The sequence below is a fragment of the Procambarus clarkii genome, chromosome 57 (assembly GCF_040958095.1).
Source record: "Procambarus clarkii isolate CNS0578487 chromosome 57, FALCON_Pclarkii_2.0, whole genome shotgun sequence".
In the NCBI taxonomy this organism is placed as follows: Eukaryota; Metazoa; Arthropoda; class Malacostraca; order Decapoda; family Cambaridae; genus Procambarus; species Procambarus clarkii.
The window spans coordinates 4,346,610-4,367,968 of NC_091206.1; positions in this window are offsets into that span (position 1 = coordinate 4,346,610).

Below are 21,359 nucleotides of genomic sequence, written 5' to 3' on the forward strand. Positions count from 1 at the left end.
TCATAGAGCGAGGTCTCGTATTATTTAGATCCAAGAAAAGACATATGACAATGTTGTTTCCAATACAAATGATAAAAACCAATGGAATTAACTAAAATGTTCCTGATTTTCCGTTTATATTACCGATGGAAGATATACACGTAAAACCGCTCTAATCCGGCTGAAACGTCGATATATGCAATAAAAACCGAACTTCTCCCCTTTTCAATATCTTACTCAGTATTTTAACGAGAAACAAATAGATGATTGAAAATGAAGTATTTAAGGTTATTATCTAATCAATTATGTGTTTGCATCATTTTTATCGTATATTTAATGAATTAATAACAATAAACTGAAAATTCACAAAAACGTGGAAAAACGGGAAAATATTGCCTAATTCGATGATATTTTGTTTAAATCACATAAAGGAAAAGGAGATAATAAACGTCAAAATATTGCTATATACGATGATTTTTCGTACGAAACAAAATGCAAAAAAACTTGCTTAAAATGCAATATTATGCGAAATTCTGAGATTTGAAGGCCAACTCACATATCGTGATACTACATGAAATAGTATCGAAATATTGATAAAAATGAATATATTTACGTAATATCAAATTACATGAAAAACGTGAAAAAAGCCACTATTTTACCATATATGAGGATTTTAACTTCAAATCATAGAGCGAGGTTTCGTATTATTTAGATCCAAGAAAAGACATATGACAATGTTGTTTCCAATACAAATGATAAAAACCAATGTGTTTTCATTAGAATTAACTAAAATGTTCCTGATTTTCCGTTTATATTACCGATGGAAGATGTACACGTAAAACCGCTCTAATCCGGCTGAAACGTCGATATATGCAATAAAACCGAACTTCTCCCCTTTTCAATATCTTACTCAGTATTTTAACGAGAAACAAATAGATGATTGAAAATGAAGTATTTAAGGTTATTATCTAATCAATTATGTGTTTGCATCATTTTTATCGTATATTTAATGAATTAATAACAATAAACTGAAAATTCACAAAAACGTGAGAAAACGGCAAAATATTGCCTAATTCGATGATATTTTGTTTAAATCACATAACGGAAAAGGAGATAATAAACGTCAAAATATTGCTAAATTCGATGATTTTTCGTATGAAACAAAATGCAAGAAAACTTGCTTAAAATGCAATATTATGCGACATTCTGAGAATTGAAGGCCAATTCACATATTGTGATACTACATGAAATAGTATCGAAATATTGGTAAAAATGAATATATTTACTTAATATCAAAAATAAATGATTAACGTGAAAATTCACTATTTTACCATATTTGAGGATTTTAACTTCAAATCATAGAGCGAGGTTTCGTAATATTTAGATCCAAGAAAAGACATATGACAATGTTGTTTCCAATAAAAATTATAAAAATCAAAGTGTTTTCATTAGAAATAACTAAAATGTTCCTGATTTTCCGTTTATATTACCGATGGAAGATGTACACGTAAAACCGCTCTAATCCTGCTGAAACGTCGATATATGCAATAAAAACCGAACTTCTCCCCTTTTCAATATCCTACTCAGTATTTTAACGAGAAACAAATGGTTGATAGAAAATAAAGTATTTAAGGTTAATTTCTAATCAATTATGTGTTTGCATCATTTTTATCGTATATTTAATGAATTATTAACAATAAACTGAAAATTCACTAAAACGTGGAAAAACGGCAAAATATTGCCTAATTCGATGATATTTTGTTTAAATCACATAAAGGAAAAGGGGATGATAAACGTAAAAATATTGCTAAATTCGATGATTTTTCGTACGAAACAAAATGCAAGAAAACTTGCTTAAAATGCAATATTATGCGAAATTCTAAGATTTGAGGGCCAAATCACATATCTTGATACTACATGAAATAGTATCGAAATATTGGTAAAAATGAATATATTTACGTAATATCAAACTACATTAAAAACGTGAAAAAAGTCATTATTATACCATATTTGAGGATTTTAACTTCAAATCATAGAGCGAGGTTTCGTATTATTTAGATCCAAGAAAAGACATATGACAATGTTGTTTCCAATACAAATGATAAAAACCAATGTGTTTTCATTAGAATTAACTAAAATATTCCTTATTTTCCGTTTATATTACCGATGGAAGATGTACACGTAAAACCGCTCTAATCCGGCTGAAACGTCGATATATGCAATAAAAACCGAACTTCTCCCCTTTTCAATATCTTACTCAGTATTTTAACGAGAAACAAATAGATGATTGAAAATGAAGTATTTAAGAGTATTATCTAATCAATTATGTGTTTGCATCATTTTTATCGTATATTTAATGAATTAATAACAATAAACTGAAAATTCACAAAAACGTGGAAAAACGGCAAAATATTGCCTAATTCGATGATATTTTGTTAAAATCACATAAAGGAAAAGGAGATAATAAACGTCAAAATATTGCTAAATTCGATGATTTTTCGTACGAAACAAAATGCAAAAAAACTTGCTTAAAATGCAATATTATGCGAAATTCTGAGATTTGAAGGCCAACTGACATATCGTGATACTACATGAAATAGTATCGAAATATTGGTAAAAATGAATATATTTACGTAATATCAAACTACATGAAAAACGTGAAAAAAGTCACTATTTTACCATATTTGATGATTTTAACTTCAAATCATAGAGCGAGGTTTCGTATTATTTAGATCCAAGAAAAGACATATGACAATGTTGTTTCCAATACAAATGATAAAAACCAATATGTTTTCATTAGAATTAACTAAAATGTTCCTGATTTTCCGTTTATATTACCGATGGAAGATATACACGTAAAACCGCTCTAATCCGGCTGAAACGTCGATATATGCAATAAAAACCGAACTTCTCCCCTTTTCAATATCTTACTCAGTATTTTAACGAGAAACAAATAGATGATTGAAAATGAAGTATTTAAGGTTATTATCTAATCAATTATGTGTTTGCATCATTTTTATCGTATATTTAATGAATTAATAACAATAAACTGAAAATTCACAAAAATGTGAAAAAACGGCAAAATATTGCCTAATTCGATGATATTATGTTTAAATCACATAAAGGAAAAGGAGATAATAAACGTCAAAATATTGCTAAATTCGATGATTTTTCGTAAGAAACAAAATGCAAGAAAACTTGCTTAAAATGCAATATTATGCGACATTCTGAGATTTGAAGGCCAATTCACATATTGTGATACTACATGAAATAGTGTCGAAATATTGGTAAAAATGAATATATTTACGTAATATCAAACTAAATGATTAACGTGAAAATTCACTATTTTACCATATTTGAGGATTTTAACTTTAAATCATAGAGAGAGGTTTCGTATTATTTAGATCCAAGGAAAGACATATGACAATGTTGTTTCCAATAAAAATGATAAAATTCAATGTGTTTTCATTAGAAATAACTAAAATGTTCCTGATTTTCCGTTTATATTACCGATGGAAGATGTACACGTAAAACCGCTCTAATCCTGCTGAAACGTCGATATATGCAATAAAAACCGAACTTCTCCCCTTTTCAATATCTTACTCAGTATTTTAACGAGAAACAAATTGATGATTGAAAATGAAGTATTTAAGGCTATTATCTAATCAATTATGTGTTTGCATCATTTTTATCGTATATTTAATGAATTAATAACAATAAACTGAAAATTCACAAAAACGTGGAAAAACGGGAAAATATTGCCTAATTCGATGATATTTTGTTTAAATCACATAAAGGAAAAGGAGATAATAAACGTCAAAATATTGCTATATACGATGATTTTTCGTACGAAACAAAATGCAAAAAAACTTGCTTAAAATGCAATATTATGCGAAATTCTGAGATTTGAAGGCCAACTCACATATCGTGATACTACATGAAATAGTATCGAAATATTGGTAAAAATGAATATATTTACGTAATATCAAACTACATGAAAAACGTGAAAAAAGTCACTATTTTACCATATTTGATGATTTTAACTTCAAATCATAGAGCGAGGTTTCGTATTATTTAGATCCAAGAAAAGACATATGACAATGTTGTTTCCAATACAAATGATAAAAACCAATATGTTTTCATTAGAATTAACTAAAATGTTCCTGATTTTCCGTTTATATTACCGATGGAAGATATACACGTAAAACCGCTCTAATCCGGCTGAAACGTCGATATATGCAATAAAAACCGAACTTCTCCCCTTTTCAATATCTTACTCAGTATTTTAACGAGAAACAAATAGATGATTGAAAATGAAGTATTTAAGGTTATTATCTAATCAATTATGTGTTTGCATCATTTTTATCGTATATTTAATGAATTAATAACAATAAACTGAAAATTCACAAAAACGTGAAAAAACGGCAAAATATTGCCTAATTCGATGATATTTTGTTTAAAACACATAATGGAAAAGGAGATAATAAACGTCAAAATATTGCTAAATTCGATGATTTTTCGTGTGAAACAAAATGCAAGAAAACTTGCTTAAAATGCAATATTATGCGACATTCTGAGATTTGAAGGCCAATTCACATATTGTGATACTACATGAAATAGTATCGAAATATTGGTAAAAATGAATATATTTACGTAATATCAAACTAAATGATTAACTTGAAAAATTCACTATTTTACCATATTTGAGGATTTTAACTTCAAATCATAGAGCGAGGTTTCGTTTTATTTAGATCCAAGAAAAGACATATAACAATGTTGTTTCCAATAAAAATGATAAAAATCAATGTGTTTTCATTAGTAATAACTAAAATGTTCCTGATTTTCCGTTTATATTACCGATGGAAGATGTACACGTAAAACCGCTCTAATCCTGCTGAAACGTCGATATATGCAATAAAAACCGAACTTCTCTTCTTTTCAATATCCTACTCAGTATTTTAACGAGAAACAAATGGTTGATTGAAAATGAAGTATTTAAGGTTAATTTCTAATCAATTATGTGTTTGCATCATTTTTATCGTATATTTAATGAATTATTAACAATAAACTGAAAATTCACAAAAACGTGGGAAAACGGTAAAATATTGCCTAATTCGATGATATTTTGTTTAAATCACATAAAGGAAAAGGGGATGATAAACGTAAAAATATTGCTAAATTCGATGATTTTTCGTACGAAACAAAATGCAAGAAAACTTGCTTAAAATGCAATATTATGCGAAATTCTAAGATTTGAAGGCCAAATCACATATCGTGATACTACATGAAATAGTATCGAAATATTGGTAAAAATGAATATATTTACGTAATATCAAACTACATGAAAAACGTGAAAAAAGTCACTATTTTACCATATTTGAGGATTTTAACTTCAAATCATAGAGCGAGGTTTCGTATTATTTAGATCCAAGAAAAGACATATGACAATGTTGTTTCCAATACAAATGATAAAAACCAATGTGTTTTCATTAGAATTAACTAAAATGTTCCTGATTTTCCATTTATATTACCGATTGAAGATGTACACGTAAAACCGCTCTAATCCGGCTGAAACGTCGATATATGCAATAAAACCGAACTTCTCCCCTTTTCAATATCTTACTCAGTATTTTAACGAGAAACAAATAGATGATTGAAAATGAAGTATTTAAGGTTATTATCTAATCAATTATGTGTTTGCATCATTTTTATCGTATATTTAATGAATTAATAACAATAAACAGAAAATTCACAAAAACGTGAAAAAACGGCAAAATATTGCCTAATTCGATGATATTTTGTTTAAATCACATAAAGGAAAAGGAGATAATAAACGTCAAAATATTGCTAAATTCGATGATTTTTCGTACGAAACAAAATGCAAGAAAACTTGCTTAAAATGCAATATTATGCGACATTCTGAGATTTGAAGGCCAATTCACATATTGTGATACTACATGAAATAGTATCGAAATATTGGTAAAAATGAATATATTTACGTAATATCAAACTAAATGATTAACGTGAAAATTCACTATTTTACCATATTTGAGGATTTTAACTTCAAATCATAGAGCGAGGTTTCGTATTATTTAGATCCAAAAAAAGACATATGACAATGTTGTTTCCAACAAAAATTATAAAAATCAATGTGTTTTCATTAGAAATAACTAAAATGTTCCTGATTTTCCGTTTATATTACCAATGGAAGATGTACACGTAAAACCGCTCTAATCCTGCTGAAACGTCGATATATGCAATAAAAACCGAACTTCTCCCCTTTTCAATATCCTACTCAGTATTTTAACGAGAAACAAATGGTTGATTGAAAATAAAGTATTTAAGGTTAATTTCTAATCACTGAAAATTTCAGTGATTAATTTGGTTAATTTCTGAAAATTCACAAAAACGTGAAAAAACGGCAAAATATTGCCTAATTCGATGATATTTTGTTTAAATCACATAAAGGAAAAGGAGATAATAAACGTCAAAATATTGCTAAATTCGATGATTTTTCGTATGAAACAAAATGCAAGAAAACTTGCTTAAAATGCAATATTATGCGACATTCTGAGATTTGAAGGCCAATTCACATATTGTGATACTACATGAAATAGTATCGAAATATTGGTAAAAATGAATATATTTACGTAATATCAAACTAAATGATTAACGTGAAAATTCACTATTTTACCATATTTGAGGATTTTAACTTCAAATCATAGAGCGAGGTTTCGTATTATTTAGATCCAAGAAAAGACATATGACAATGTTGTTTCCAATAAAAATTATAAAAATCAATGTGTTTTCATTAGAAATAACTAAAATGTTCCTGATTTTCCGTTTATATTACCGATGGATGATGTACACGTAAAACTGCTCTAATCCTGCTGAAACGTCGATATATGCAATAAAAACCCAACTTCTCCCCTTTTCAATATCTTACTCAGTATTTTAACAAGAAACAAATAGATGATTGAAAATAAAGTATTTAAGGTTATTATCTAATCAATTATGTGTTTGCATCATTTTTATCGTATATTTAATGAATTAATAACAATAAACTGAAAATTCACAAAAACGTGAAAAAACGGTAAAATATTGCCTAATTCGATGATATTTTGTTTAAATCACATAAAGGAAAAGGAGATGATAAACGTAAAAATATTGCTAAATTCGATGATTTTTCGTACGAAACAAAATGCAAGAAAACTTGCTTAAAATGCAATATTAAGCGAAATTCTGAGATTTGAAGGCCAACTGACATATCGTGATACTACATGAAATAGTATCGAAATATTGGTAAAAATGAATATATTTACGTAATATCAAACTACATGAAAAACGTGAAAAAAGTCACTATTTTACCATATTTGAGGATTTTAACTTCAAATCATAGAGCGAGGTTTCGTTTTATTTAGATCCAAGAAAAGACATATAACAATGTTGTTTCCAATAAAAATGATAAAAATCAATGAGTTTTCATTAGTAATAACTAAAATGTTCCTGATTTTCCGTTTATATTACCGATGGAAGATGTACACGTAAAACCGCTCTAATCCTGCTGAAACGTCGATATATGCAATAAAAACCGAACTTCTCTTCTTTTCAATATCCTACTCAGTATTTTAACGAGAAACAAATGGTTGATTGAAAATGAAGTATTTAAGGTTAATTTCTAATCAATTATGTGTTTGCATCATTTTTATCGTATATTTAATGAATTATTAACAATAAACTGAAAATTCACAAAAACGTGGGAAAACGGTAAAATATTGCCTAATTCGATGATATTTTGTTTAAATCACATAAAGGAAAAGGGGATGATAAACGTAAAAATATTGCTAAATTCGATGATTTTTCGTACGAAACAAAATGCAAGAAAACTTGCTTAAAATGCAATATTATGCGAAATTCTAAGATTTGAAGGCCAAATCACATATCGTGATACTACATGAAATAGTATCGAAATATTGGTAAAAATGAATATATTTACGTAATATCAAACTACATTAAAAACGTAAAAAAAGTCACTATTATACCATATTTGAGGATTTTAACTTCAAATCATAGAGCGAGGTCTCGTATTATTTAGATCCAAGAAAAGACATATGACAATGTTGTTTCCAATACAAATGATAAAAACCAATGGAATTAACTAAAATGTTCCTGATTTTCCGTTTATATTACCGATGGAAGATATACACGTAAAACCGCTCTAATCAGGCTGAAACGTCGATATATGCAATAAAAACCGAACTTCTCCCCTTTTCAATATCTTACTCAGTATTTTAACGAGAAACAAATAGATGATTGAAAATGAAGTATTTAAGGTTATTATCTAATCAATTATGTGTTTGCATCATTTTTATTGAATATTTAATGAATTAATAACAATAAACTGAAAATTCACAAAAACGTGGAAAAACGGCAAAATATTGCCTAATTCGATGATATTTTGTTAAAATCACATAAAGGAAAAGGAGATAATAAACGTCAAAATATTGCTAAATTCGACGATTTTTCGTACGAAACAAAATGCAAAAAAACTTGCTTAAAATGCAATATTATGCGAAATTCTGAGATTTGAAGGCCAACTGACATGTCGTGATACTACATGAAATAGTATCGAAATATTGGTAAAAATGAATATATTTACGTAATATCAAACTACATGAAAAACGTGAAAATTCACTATTTTACCATATTTGAGGATTTTAACTTCAAATCATAGAGCGAGGTTTCGTATTATTTAGATCCAAGAAAAGACATATGACAATGTTGTTTCCAATACAAATGATAAAAACCAATGTATTTTCATTAGAATTAACTAAAATGTTCCTGATTTTCCGTTTATATTACCGATGGAAGATGTACACGTAAAACCGCTCTAATCCGGCTGAAACGTCGATATATGCAATAAAACCGAACTTCTCCCCTTTTCAATATCTTACTCAGTATTTTAACGAGAAACAAATAGATGATTGAAAATGAAGTATTTAAGGTTATTATCTAATCAATTATGTGTTTGCATCATTTTTATCGTATATTTAATGAATTAATAACAATAAACAGAAAATTCACAAAAACGTGAAAAAACGGCAAAATATTGCCTAATTCGATGATATTTTGTTTAAATCACATAAAGGAAAAGGAGATAATAAACGTCAAAATATTGCTAAATTCGATGATTTTTCGTACGAAACAAAATGCAAGAAAACTTGCTTAAAATGCAATATTATGCGACATTCTGAGATTTGAAGGCCAATTCACATATTGTGATACTACATGAAATAGTATCGAAATATTGGTAAAAATGAATATATTTACGTAATATCAAACTAAATGATTAACGTGAAAATTCACTATTTTACCATATTTGAGGATTTTAACTTCAAATCATAGAGCGAGGTTTCGTATTATTTAGATCCAAAAAAAGACATATGACAATGTTGTTTCCAACAAAAATTATAAAAATCAATGTGTTTTCATTAGAAATAACTAAAATGTTCCTGATTTTCCGTTTATATTACCAATGGAAGATGTACACGTAAAACCGCTCTAATCCTGCTGAAACGTCGATATATGCAATAAAAACCGAACTTCTCCCCTTTTCAATATCCTACTCAGTATTTTAACGAGAAACAAATGGTTGATTGAAAATAAAGTATTTAAGGTTAATTTCTAATCACTGAAAATTTCAGTGATTAATTTGGTTAATTTCTGAAAATTCACAAAAACGTGAAAAAACGGCAAAATATTGCCTAATTCGATGATATTTTGTTTAAATCACATAAAGGAAAAGGAGATAATAAACGTCAAAATATTGCTAAATTCGATGATTTTTCGTATGAAACAAAATGCAAGAAAACTTGCTTAAAATGCAATATTATGCGACATTCTGAGATTTGAAGGCCAATTCACATATTGTGATACTACATGAAATAGTATCGAAATATTGGTAAAAATGAATATATTTACGTAATATCAAACTAAATGATTAACGTGAAAATTCACTATTTTACCATATTTGAGGATTTTAACTTCAAATCATAGAGCGAGGTTTCGTATTATTTAGATCCAAGAAAAGACATATGACAATGTTGTTTCCAATAAAAATTATAAAAATCAATGTGTTTTCATTAGAAATAACTAAAATGTTCCTGATTTTCCGTTTATATTACCGATGGATGATGTACACGTAAAACTGCTCTAATCCTGCTGAAACGTCGATATATGCAATAAAAACCCAACTTCTCCCCTTTTCAATATCTTACTCAGTATTTTAACAAGAAACAAATAGATGATTGAAAATAAAGTATTTAAGGTTATTATCTAATCAATTATGTGTTTGCATCATTTTTATCGTATATTTAATGAATTAATAACAATAAACTGAAAATTCACAAAAACGTGAAAAAACGGTAAAATATTGCCTAATTCGATGATATTTTGTTTAAATCACATAAAGGAAAAGGAGATGATAAACGTAAAAATATTGCTAAATTCGATGATTTTTCGTACGAAACAAAATGCAAGAAAACTTGCTTAAAATGCAATATTAAGCGAAATTCTGAGATTTGAAGGCCAACTGACATATCGTGATACTACATGAAATAGTATCGAAATATTGGTAAAAATGAATATATTTACGTAATATCAAACTACATGAAAAACGTGAAAAAAGTCACTATTTTACCATATTTGAGGATTTTAACTTCAAATCATAGAGCGAGGTTTCGTTTTATTTAGATCCAAGAAAAGACATATAACAATGTTGTTTCCAATAAAAATGATAAAAATCAATGAGTTTTCATTAGTAATAACTAAAATGTTCCTGATTTTCCGTTTATATTACCGATGGAAGATGTACACGTAAAACCGCTCTAATCCTGCTGAAACGTCGATATATGCAATAAAAACCGAACTTCTCTTCTTTTCAATATCCTACTCAGTATTTTAACGAGAAACAAATGGTTGATTGAAAATGAAGTATTTAAGGTTAATTTCTAATCAATTATGTGTTTGCATCATTTTTATCGTATATTTAATGAATTATTAACAATAAACTGAAAATTCACAAAAACGTGGGAAAACGGTAAAATATTGCCTAATTCGATGATATTTTGTTTAAATCACATAAAGGAAAAGGGGATGATAAACGTAAAAATATTGCTAAATTCGATGATTTTTCGTACGAAACAAAATGCAAGAAAACTTGCTTAAAATGCAATATTATGCGAAATTCTAAGATTTGAAGGCCAAATCACATATCGTGATACTACATGAAATAGTATCGAAATATTGGTAAAAATGAATATATTTACGTAATATCAAACTACATTAAAAACGTAAAAAAAGTCACTATTATACCATATTTGAGGATTTTAACTTCAAATCATAGAGCGAGGTCTCGTATTATTTAGATCCAAGAAAAGACATATGACAATGTTGTTTCCAATACAAATGATAAAAACCAATGGAATTAACTAAAATGTTCCTGATTTTCCGTTTATATTACCGATGGAAGATATACACGTAAAACCGCTCTAATCAGGCTGAAACGTCGATATATGCAATAAAAACCGAACTTCTCCCCTTTTCAATATCTTACTCAGTATTTTAACGAGAAACAAATAGATGATTGAAAATGAAGTATTTAAGGTTATTATCTAATCAATTATGTGTTTGCATCATTTTTATTGAATATTTAATGAATTAATAACAATAAACTGAAAATTCACAAAAACGTGGAAAAACGGCAAAATATTGCCTAATTCGATGATATTTTGTTAAAATCACATAAAGGAAAAGGAGATAATAAACGTCAAAATATTGCTAAATTCGACGATTTTTCGTACGAAACAAAATGCAAAAAAACTTGCTTAAAATGCAATATTATGCGAAATTCTGAGATTTGAAGGCCAACTGACATGTCGTGATACTACATGAAATAGTATCGAAATATTGGTAAAAATGAATATATTTACGTAATATCAAACTACATGAAAAACGTGAAAATTCACTATTTTACCATATTTGAGGATTTTAACTTCAAATCATAGAGCGAGGTTTCGTATTATTTAGATCCAAGAAAAGACATATGACAATGTTGTTTCCAATACAAATGATAAAAACCAATGTATTTTCATTAGAATTAACTAAAATGTTCCTGATTTTCCGTTTATATTACCGATGGAAGATGTACACGTAAAACCGCTCTAATCCGGCTGAAACGTCGATATATGCAATAAAACCGAACTTCTCCCCTTTTCAATATCTTACTCAGTATTTTAACGAGAAACAAATAGATGATTGAAAATGAAGTATTTAAGGTTATTATCTAATCAATTATGTGTTTGCATCATTTTTATCGTATATTTAATGAATTAATAACAATAAACAGAAAATTCACAAAAACGTGAAAAAACGGCAAAATATTGCCTAATTCGATGATATTTTGTTTAAATCACATAAAGGAAAAGGAGATAATAAACGTCAAAATATTGCTAAATTCGATGATTTTTCGTACGAAACAAAATGCAAGAAAACTTGCTTAAAATGCAATATTATGCGACATTCTGAGATTTGAAGGCCAATTCACATATTGTGATACTACATGAAATAGTATCGAAATATTGGTAAAAATGAATATATTTACGTAATATCAAACTAAATGATTAACGTGAAAATTCACTATTTTACCATATTTGAGGATTTTAACTTCAAATCATAGAGCGAGGTTTCGTATTATTTAGATCCAAAAAAAGACATATGACAATGTTGTTTCCAACAAAAATTATAAAAATCAATGTGTTTTCATTAGAAATAACTAAAATGTTCCTGATTTTCCGTTTATATTACCAATGGAAGATGTACACGTAAAACCGCTCTAATCCTGCTGAAACGTCGATATATGCAATAAAAACCGAACTTCTCCCCTTTTCAATATCCTACTCAGTATTTTAACGAGAAACAAATGGTTGATTGAAAATAAAGTATTTAAGGTTAATTTCTAATCACTGAAAATTTCAGTGATTAATTTGGTTAATTTCTGAAAATTCACAAAAACGTGAAAAAACGGCAAAATATTGCCTAATTCGATGATATTTTGTTTAAATCACATAAAGGAAAAGGAGATAATAAACGTCAAAATATTGCTAAATTCGATGATTTTTCGTATGAAACAAAATGCAAGAAAACTTGCTTAAAATGCAATATTATGCGACATTCTGAGATTTGAAGGCCAATTCACATATTGTGATACTACATGAAATAGTATCGAAATATTGGTAAAAATGAATATATTTACGTAATATCAAACTAAATGATTAACGTGAAAATTCACTATTTTACCATATTTGAGGATTTTAACTTCAAATCATAGAGCGAGGTTTCGTATTATTTAGATCCAAGAAAAGACATATGACAATGTTGTTTCCAATAAAAATTATAAAAATCAATGTGTTTTCATTAGAAATAACTAAAATGTTCCTGATTTTCCGTTTATATTACCGATGGATGATGTACACGTAAAACTGCTCTAATCCTGCTGAAACGTCGATATATGCAATAAAAACCCAACTTCTCCCCTTTTCAATATCTTACTCAGTATTTTAACAAGAAACAAATAGATGATTGAAAATAAAGTATTTAAGGTTATTATCTAATCAATTATGTGTTTGCATCATTTTTATCGTATATTTAATGAATTAATAACAATAAACTGAAAATTCACAAAAACGTGAAAAAACGGTAAAATATTGCCTAATTCGATGATATTTTGTTTAAATCACATAAAGGAAAAGGAGATGATAAACGTAAAAATATTGCTAAATTCGATGATTTTTCGTACGAAACAAAATGCAAGAAAACTTGCTTAAAATGCAATATTATGCGAAATTCTGAGATTTGAAGGCCAACTGACATATCGTGATACTACATGAAATAGTATCGAAATATTGGTAAAAATGAATATATTTACGTAATATCAAACTACATGAAAAACGTGAAAAAAGTCACTATTTTACCATATTTGAGGATTTTAACTTCAAATCATAGAGCGAGGTTTCGTTTTATTTAGATCCAAGAAAAGACATATAACAATGTTGTTTCCAATAAAAATGATAAAAATCAATGAGTTTTCATTAGTAATAACTAAAATGTTCCTGATTTTCCGTTTATATTACCGATGGAAGATGTACACGTAAAACCGCTCTAATCCTGCTGAAACGTCGATATATGCAATAAAAACCGATCTTCTCTTCTTTTCAATATCCTACTCAGTATTTTAACGAGAAACAAATCGTTGATTGAAAATGAAGTATTTAAGGTTAATTTCTAATCAATTATGTGTTTGCATCATTTTTATCGTATATTTAATGAATTATTAACAATAAACTGAAAATTCACAAAAACGTGGGAAAACGGTAAAATATTGCCTAATTCGATGATATTTTGTTTAAATCACATAAAGGAAAAGGGGATGATAAACGTAAAAATATTGCTAAATTCGATGATTTTTCGTACGAAACAAAATGCAAGAAAACTTGCTTAAAATGCAATATTATGCGAAATTCTAAGATTTGAAGGCCAAATCACATATCGTGATACTACATGAAATAGTATCGAAATATTGGTAAAAATGAATATATTTACGTAATATCAAACTACATTAAAAACGTAAAAAAAGTCACTATTATACCATATTTGAGGATTTTAACTTCAAATCATAGAGCGAGGTCTCGTATTATTTAGATCCAAGAAAAGACATATGACAATGTTGTTTCCAATACAAATGATAAAAACCAATGGAATTAACTAAAATGTTCCTGATTTTCCGTTTATATTACCGATGGAAGATATACACGTAAAACCGCTCTAATCAGGCTGAAACGTCGATATATGCAATAAAAACCGAACTTCTCCCCTTTTCAATATCTTACTCAGTATTTTAACGAGAAACAAATAGATGATTGAAAATGAAGTATTTAAGGTTATTATCTAATCAATTATGTGTTTGCATCATTTTTATTGAATATTTAATGAATTAATAACAATAAACTGAAAATTCACAAAAACGTGGAAAAACGGCAAAATATTGCCTAATTCGATGATATTTTGTTAAAATCACATAAAGGAAAAGGAGATAATAAACGTCAAAATATTGCTAAATTCGACGATTTTTCGTACGAAACAAAATGCAAAAAAACTTGCTTAAAATGCAATATTATGCGAAATTCTGAGATTTGAAGGCCAACTGACATGTCGTGATACTACATGAAATAGTATCGAAATATTGGTAAAAATGAATATATTTACGTAATATCAAACTACATGAAAAACGTGAAAATTCACTATTTTACCATATTTGAGGATTTTAACTTCAAATCATAGAGCGAGGTTTCGTATTATTTAGATCCAAGAAAAGACATATGACAATGTTGTTTCCAATACAAATGATAAAAACCAATGTATTTTCATTAGAATTAACTAATATGTTCCTGATTTTCCGTTTATATTACCGATGGAAGATGTATACGTAAAACCGCTCTAATCCGGCTGAAACGTCGATATATGCAATAAAACCGAACTTCTCCCCTTTTCAATATCTTACTCAGTATTTTAACGAGAAACAAATAGATGATTGAAAATGAAGTATTTAAGGTTATTATCTAATCAATTATGTGTTTGCATCATTTTTATCGTATATTTAATGAATTAATAACAATAAACAGAAAATTCACAAAAACGTGAAAAAACGGCAAAATATTGCCTAATTCGATGATATTTTGTTTAAATCACATAAAGGAAAAGGAGATAATAAACGTCAAAATATTGCTAAATTCGATGATTTTTCGTACGAAACAAAATGCAAGAAAACTTGCTTAAAATGCAATATTATGCGACATTCTGAGATTTGAAGGCCAATTCACATATTGTGATACTACATGAAATAGTATCGAAATATTGGTAAAAATGAATATATTTACGTAATATCAAACTAAATGATTAACGTGAAAATTCACTATTTTACCATATTTGAGGATTTTAACTTCAAATCATAGAGCGAGGTTTCGTATTATTTAGATCCAAAAAAAGACATATGACAATGTTGTTTCCAACAAAAATTATAAAAATCAATGTGTTTTCATTAGAAATAACTAAAATGTTCCTGATTTTCCGTTTATATTACCAATGGAAGATGTACACGTAAAACCGCTCTAATCCTGCTGAAACGTCGATATATGCAATAAAAACCGAACTTCTCCCCTTTTCAATATCCTACTCAGTATTTTAACGAGAAACAAATGGTTGATTGAAAATAAAGTATTTAAGGTTAATTTCTAATCACTGAAAATTTCAGTGATTAATTTGGTTAATTTCTGAAAATTCACAAAAACGTGAAAAAACGGCAAAATATTGCCTAATTCGATGATATTTTGTTTAAATCACATAAAGGAAAAGGAGATAATAAACGTCAAAATATTGCTAAATTCGATGATTTTTCGTATGAAACAAAATGCAAGAAAACTTGCTTAAAATGCAATATTATGCGACATTCTGAGATTTGAAGGCCAATTCACATATTGTGATACTACATGAAATAGTATCGAAATATTGGTAAAAATGAATATATTTACGTAATATCAAACTAAATGATTAACGTGAAAATTCACTATTTTACCATATTTGAGGATTTTAACTTCAAATCATAGAGCGAGGTTTCGTATTATTTAGATCCAAGAAAAGACATATGACAATGTTGTTTCCAATAAAAATTATAAAAATCAATGTGTTTTCATTAGAAATAACTAAAATGTTCCTGATTTTCCGTTTATATTACCGATGGATGATGTACACGTAAAACTGCTCTAATCCTGCTGAAACGTCGATATATGCAATAAAAACCCAACTTCTCCCCTTTTCAATATCTTACTCAGTATTTTAACAAGAAACAAATAGATGATTGAAAATAAAGTATTTAAGGTTATTATCTAATCAATTATGTGTTTGCATCATTTTTATCGTATATTTAATGAATTAATAACAATAAACTGAAAATTCACAAAAACGTGAAAAAACGGTAAAATATTGCCTAATTCGATGATATTTTGTTTAAATCACATAAAGGAAAAGGAGATGATAAACGTAAAAATATTGCTAAATTCGATGATTTTTCGTACGAAACAAAATGCAAGAAAACTTGCTTAAAATGCAATATTATGCGAAATTCTGAGATTTGAAGGCCAACTGACATATCGTGATACTACATGAAATAGTATCGAAATATTGGTAAAAATGAATATATTTACGTAATATCAAACTACATGAAAAACGTGAAAAAAGTCACTATTTTACCATATTTGAGGATTTTAACTTCAAATCATAGAGCGAGGTTTCGTTTTATTTAGATCCAAGAAAAGACATATAACAATGTTGTTTCCAATAAAAATGATAAAAATCAATGAGTTTTCATTAGTAATAACTAAAATGTTCCTGATTTTCCGTTTATATTACCGATGGAAGATGTACACGTAAAACCGCTCTAATCCTGCTGAAACGTCGATATATGCAATAAAAACCGAACTTCTCTTCTTTTCAATATCCTACTCAGTATTTTAACGAGAAACAAATCGTTGATTGAAAATGAAGTATTTAAGGTTAATTTCTAATCAATTATGTGTTTGCATCATTTTTATCGTATATTTAATGAATTATTAACAATAAACTGAAAATTCACAAAAACGTGGGGAAAACGGTAAAATATTGCCTAATTCGATGATATTTTGTTTAAATCACATAAAGGAAAAGGGGATGATAAACGTAAAAATATTGCTAAATTCGATGATTTTTCGTACGAAACAAAATGCAAGAAAACTTGCTTAAAATGCAATATTATGCGAAATTCTAAGATTTGAAGGCCAAATCACATATCGTGATACTACATGAAATAGTATCGAAATATTGGTAAAAATGAATATATTTACGTAATATCAAACTACATTAAAAACGTAAAAAAAGTCACTATTATACCATATTTGAGGATTTTAACTTCAAATCATAGAGCGAGGTCTCGTATTATTTAGATCCAAGAAAAGACATATGACAATGTTGTTTCCAATACAAATGATAAAAACCAATGGAATTAACTAAAATGTTCCTGATTTTCCGTTTATATTACCGATGGAAGATATACACGTAAAACCGCTCTAATCAGGCTGAAACGTCGATATATGCAATAAAAACCGAACTTCTCCCCTTTTCAATATCTTACTCAGTATTTTAACGAGAAACAAATAGATGATTGAAAATGAAGTATTTAAGGTTATTATCTAATCAATTATGTGTTTGCATCATTTTTATTGAATATTTAATGAATTAATAACAATAAACTGAAAATTCACAAAAACGTGGAAAAACGGCAAAATATTGCCTAATTCGATGATATTTTGTTAAAATCACATAAAGGAAAAGGAGATAATAAACGTCAAAATATTGCTAAATTCGACGATTTTTCGTACGAAACAAAATGCAAAAAAACTTGCTTAAAATGCAATATTATGCGAAATTCTGAGATTTGAAGGCCAACTGACATGTCGTGATACTACATGAAATAGTATCGAAATATTGGTAAAAATGAATATATTTACGTAATATCAAACTACATGAAAAACGTGAAAATTCACTATTTTACCATATTTGAGGATTTTAACTTCAAATCATAGAGCGAGGTTTCGTATTATTTAGATCCAAGAAAAGACATATGACAATGTTGTTTCCAATACAAATGATAAAAACCAATGTATTTTCATTAGAATTAACTAAAATGTTCCTGATTTTCCGTTTATATTACCGATGGAAGATGTACACGTAAAACAGCTCTAATCCGGCTGAAACGTCGATATATGCAATAAAAACCCAACTTCTCCCCTTTTCAATATCTTACTCAGTATTTTAACAAGAAACAAATAGATGATTGAAAATAAAGTATTTAAGGTTATTATCTAATCAATTATGTGTTTGCATCATTTTTATCGTATATTTAATGAATTAATAACAATAAACTGAAAATTCACAAAAACGTGAAAAAACGGTAAAATATTGCCTAATTCGATGATATTTTGTTTAAATCACATAAAGGAAAAGGAGATGATAAACGTAAAAATATTGCTAAATTCGATGATTTTTCGTACGAAACAAAATGCAAGAAAACTTGCTTAAAATGCAATATTATGCGAAATTCTGAGATTTGAAGGCCAACTGACATATCGTGATACTACATGAAATAGTATCGAAATATTGGTAAAAATGAATATATTTACGTAATATCAAACTACATGAAAAACGTGAAAAAAGTCACTATTTTACCATATTTGAGGATTTTAACTTCAAATCATAGAGCGAGGTTTCGTATTATTTAGATCCAAGAAAAGACATATGACAATGTTGTTTCCAATACAAATGATAAAAACCAATGTGTTTTCATTAGAATTAACTAAAATGTTCCTGATTTTCCATTTATATTACCGATGGAAGATGTACACGTAAAACCGCTCTAATCCGGCTGAAACGTCGATATATGCAATAAAACCGAACTTCTCCCCTTTTCAATATCTTACTCAGTATTTTAACGAGAAACAAATAGATGATTGAAAATGAAGTATTTAAGGTTATTATCTAATCAATTATGTGTTTGCATCATTTTTATCGTATATTTAATGAATTAATAACAATAAACAGAAAATTCACAAAAACGTGAAAAAACGGCAAAATATTGCCTAATTCGATGATATTTTGTTTAAATCACATAAAGGAAAAGGAGATAATAAACGTCAAAATATTGCTAAATTCGATGATTTTTCGTACGAAACAAAATGCAAGAAAACTTGCTTAAAATGCAATATTATGCGACATTCTGAGATTTGAAGGCCAATTCACATATTGTGATACTACATGAAATAGTATCGAAATATTGGTAAAAATGAATATATTTACGTAATATCAAACTAAATGATTAACGTGAAAATTCACTATTTTACCATATTTGAGGATTTTAACTTCAAATCATAGAGCGAGGTTTCGTATTATTTAGATCCAAAAAAAGACATATGACAATGTTGTTTCCAACAAAAATTATAAAAATCAATGTGTTTTCATTAGAAATAACTAAAATGTTCCTGATTTTCCGTTTATATTACCAATGGAAGATGTACACGTAAAACCGCTCTAATCCTGCTGAAACGTCGATATATGCAATAAAAACCGAACTTCTCCCCTTTTCAATATCCTACTCAGTATTTTAACGAGAAACAAATGGTTGATTGAAAATAAAGTATTTAAGGTTAATTTCTAATCACTGAAAATTTCAGTGATTAATTTGGTTAATTTCTGAAAATTCACAAAAACGTGAAAAAACGGCAAAATATTGCCTAATTCGATGATATTTTGTTTAAATCACATAAAGGAAAAGGAGATAATAAACGTCAAAATATTGCTAAATTCGATGATTTTTCGTATGAAACAAAATGCAAGAAAACTTGCTTAAAATGCAATATTATGCGACATTCTGAGATTTGAAGGCCAATTCACATATTGTGATACTACATGAAATAGTATCGAAATATTGGTAAAAATGAATATATTTACGTAATATCAAACTAAATGATTAACGTGAAAATTCACTATTTTACCATATTTGAGGATTTTAACTTCAAATCATAGAGCGAGGTTTCGTATTATTTAGATCCAAGAAAAGACATATGACAATGTTGTTTCCAATAAAAATTATAAAAATCAATGTGTTTTCATTAGAAATAACTAAAATGTTCCTGATTTTCCGTTTATATTACCGATGGATGATGTACACGTAAAACTGCTCTAATCCTGCTGAAACGTCGATATATGCAATAAAAACCGAACTTCTCCCCTTTTCAATATCCTACTCAGTATTTTAACGAGAAACAAATGGTTGATTGAAAATAAAGTATTTAAGGTTAATTTCTAATCAATTATGTGTTTGCATCATTTTTATCGTATATTTAATGAATTATTAACAATAAACTGAAAATTCACAAAAACGTGGAAAAACGGCATAATATTGCCTAATTCGATGATATTTTGTTTAAATCACATAAAAGAAAAGGGGATGATAAACGTAAAAATATTGCTAAATTCGATGATTTTTCGTACGAAACAAAATGCAAGAAAACTTGCTTAAAATGCAATATTATGCGAAATTCTAAGATTTGAAGGCCAAATCACATATCGTGATACTACATGAAATAGTATCGAAATATTGGTAAAAATGAATATATTTACGTAATATCAAACTACATTAAAAACGTGAAAAAAGTCATTATTATACCATATTTGAGGAT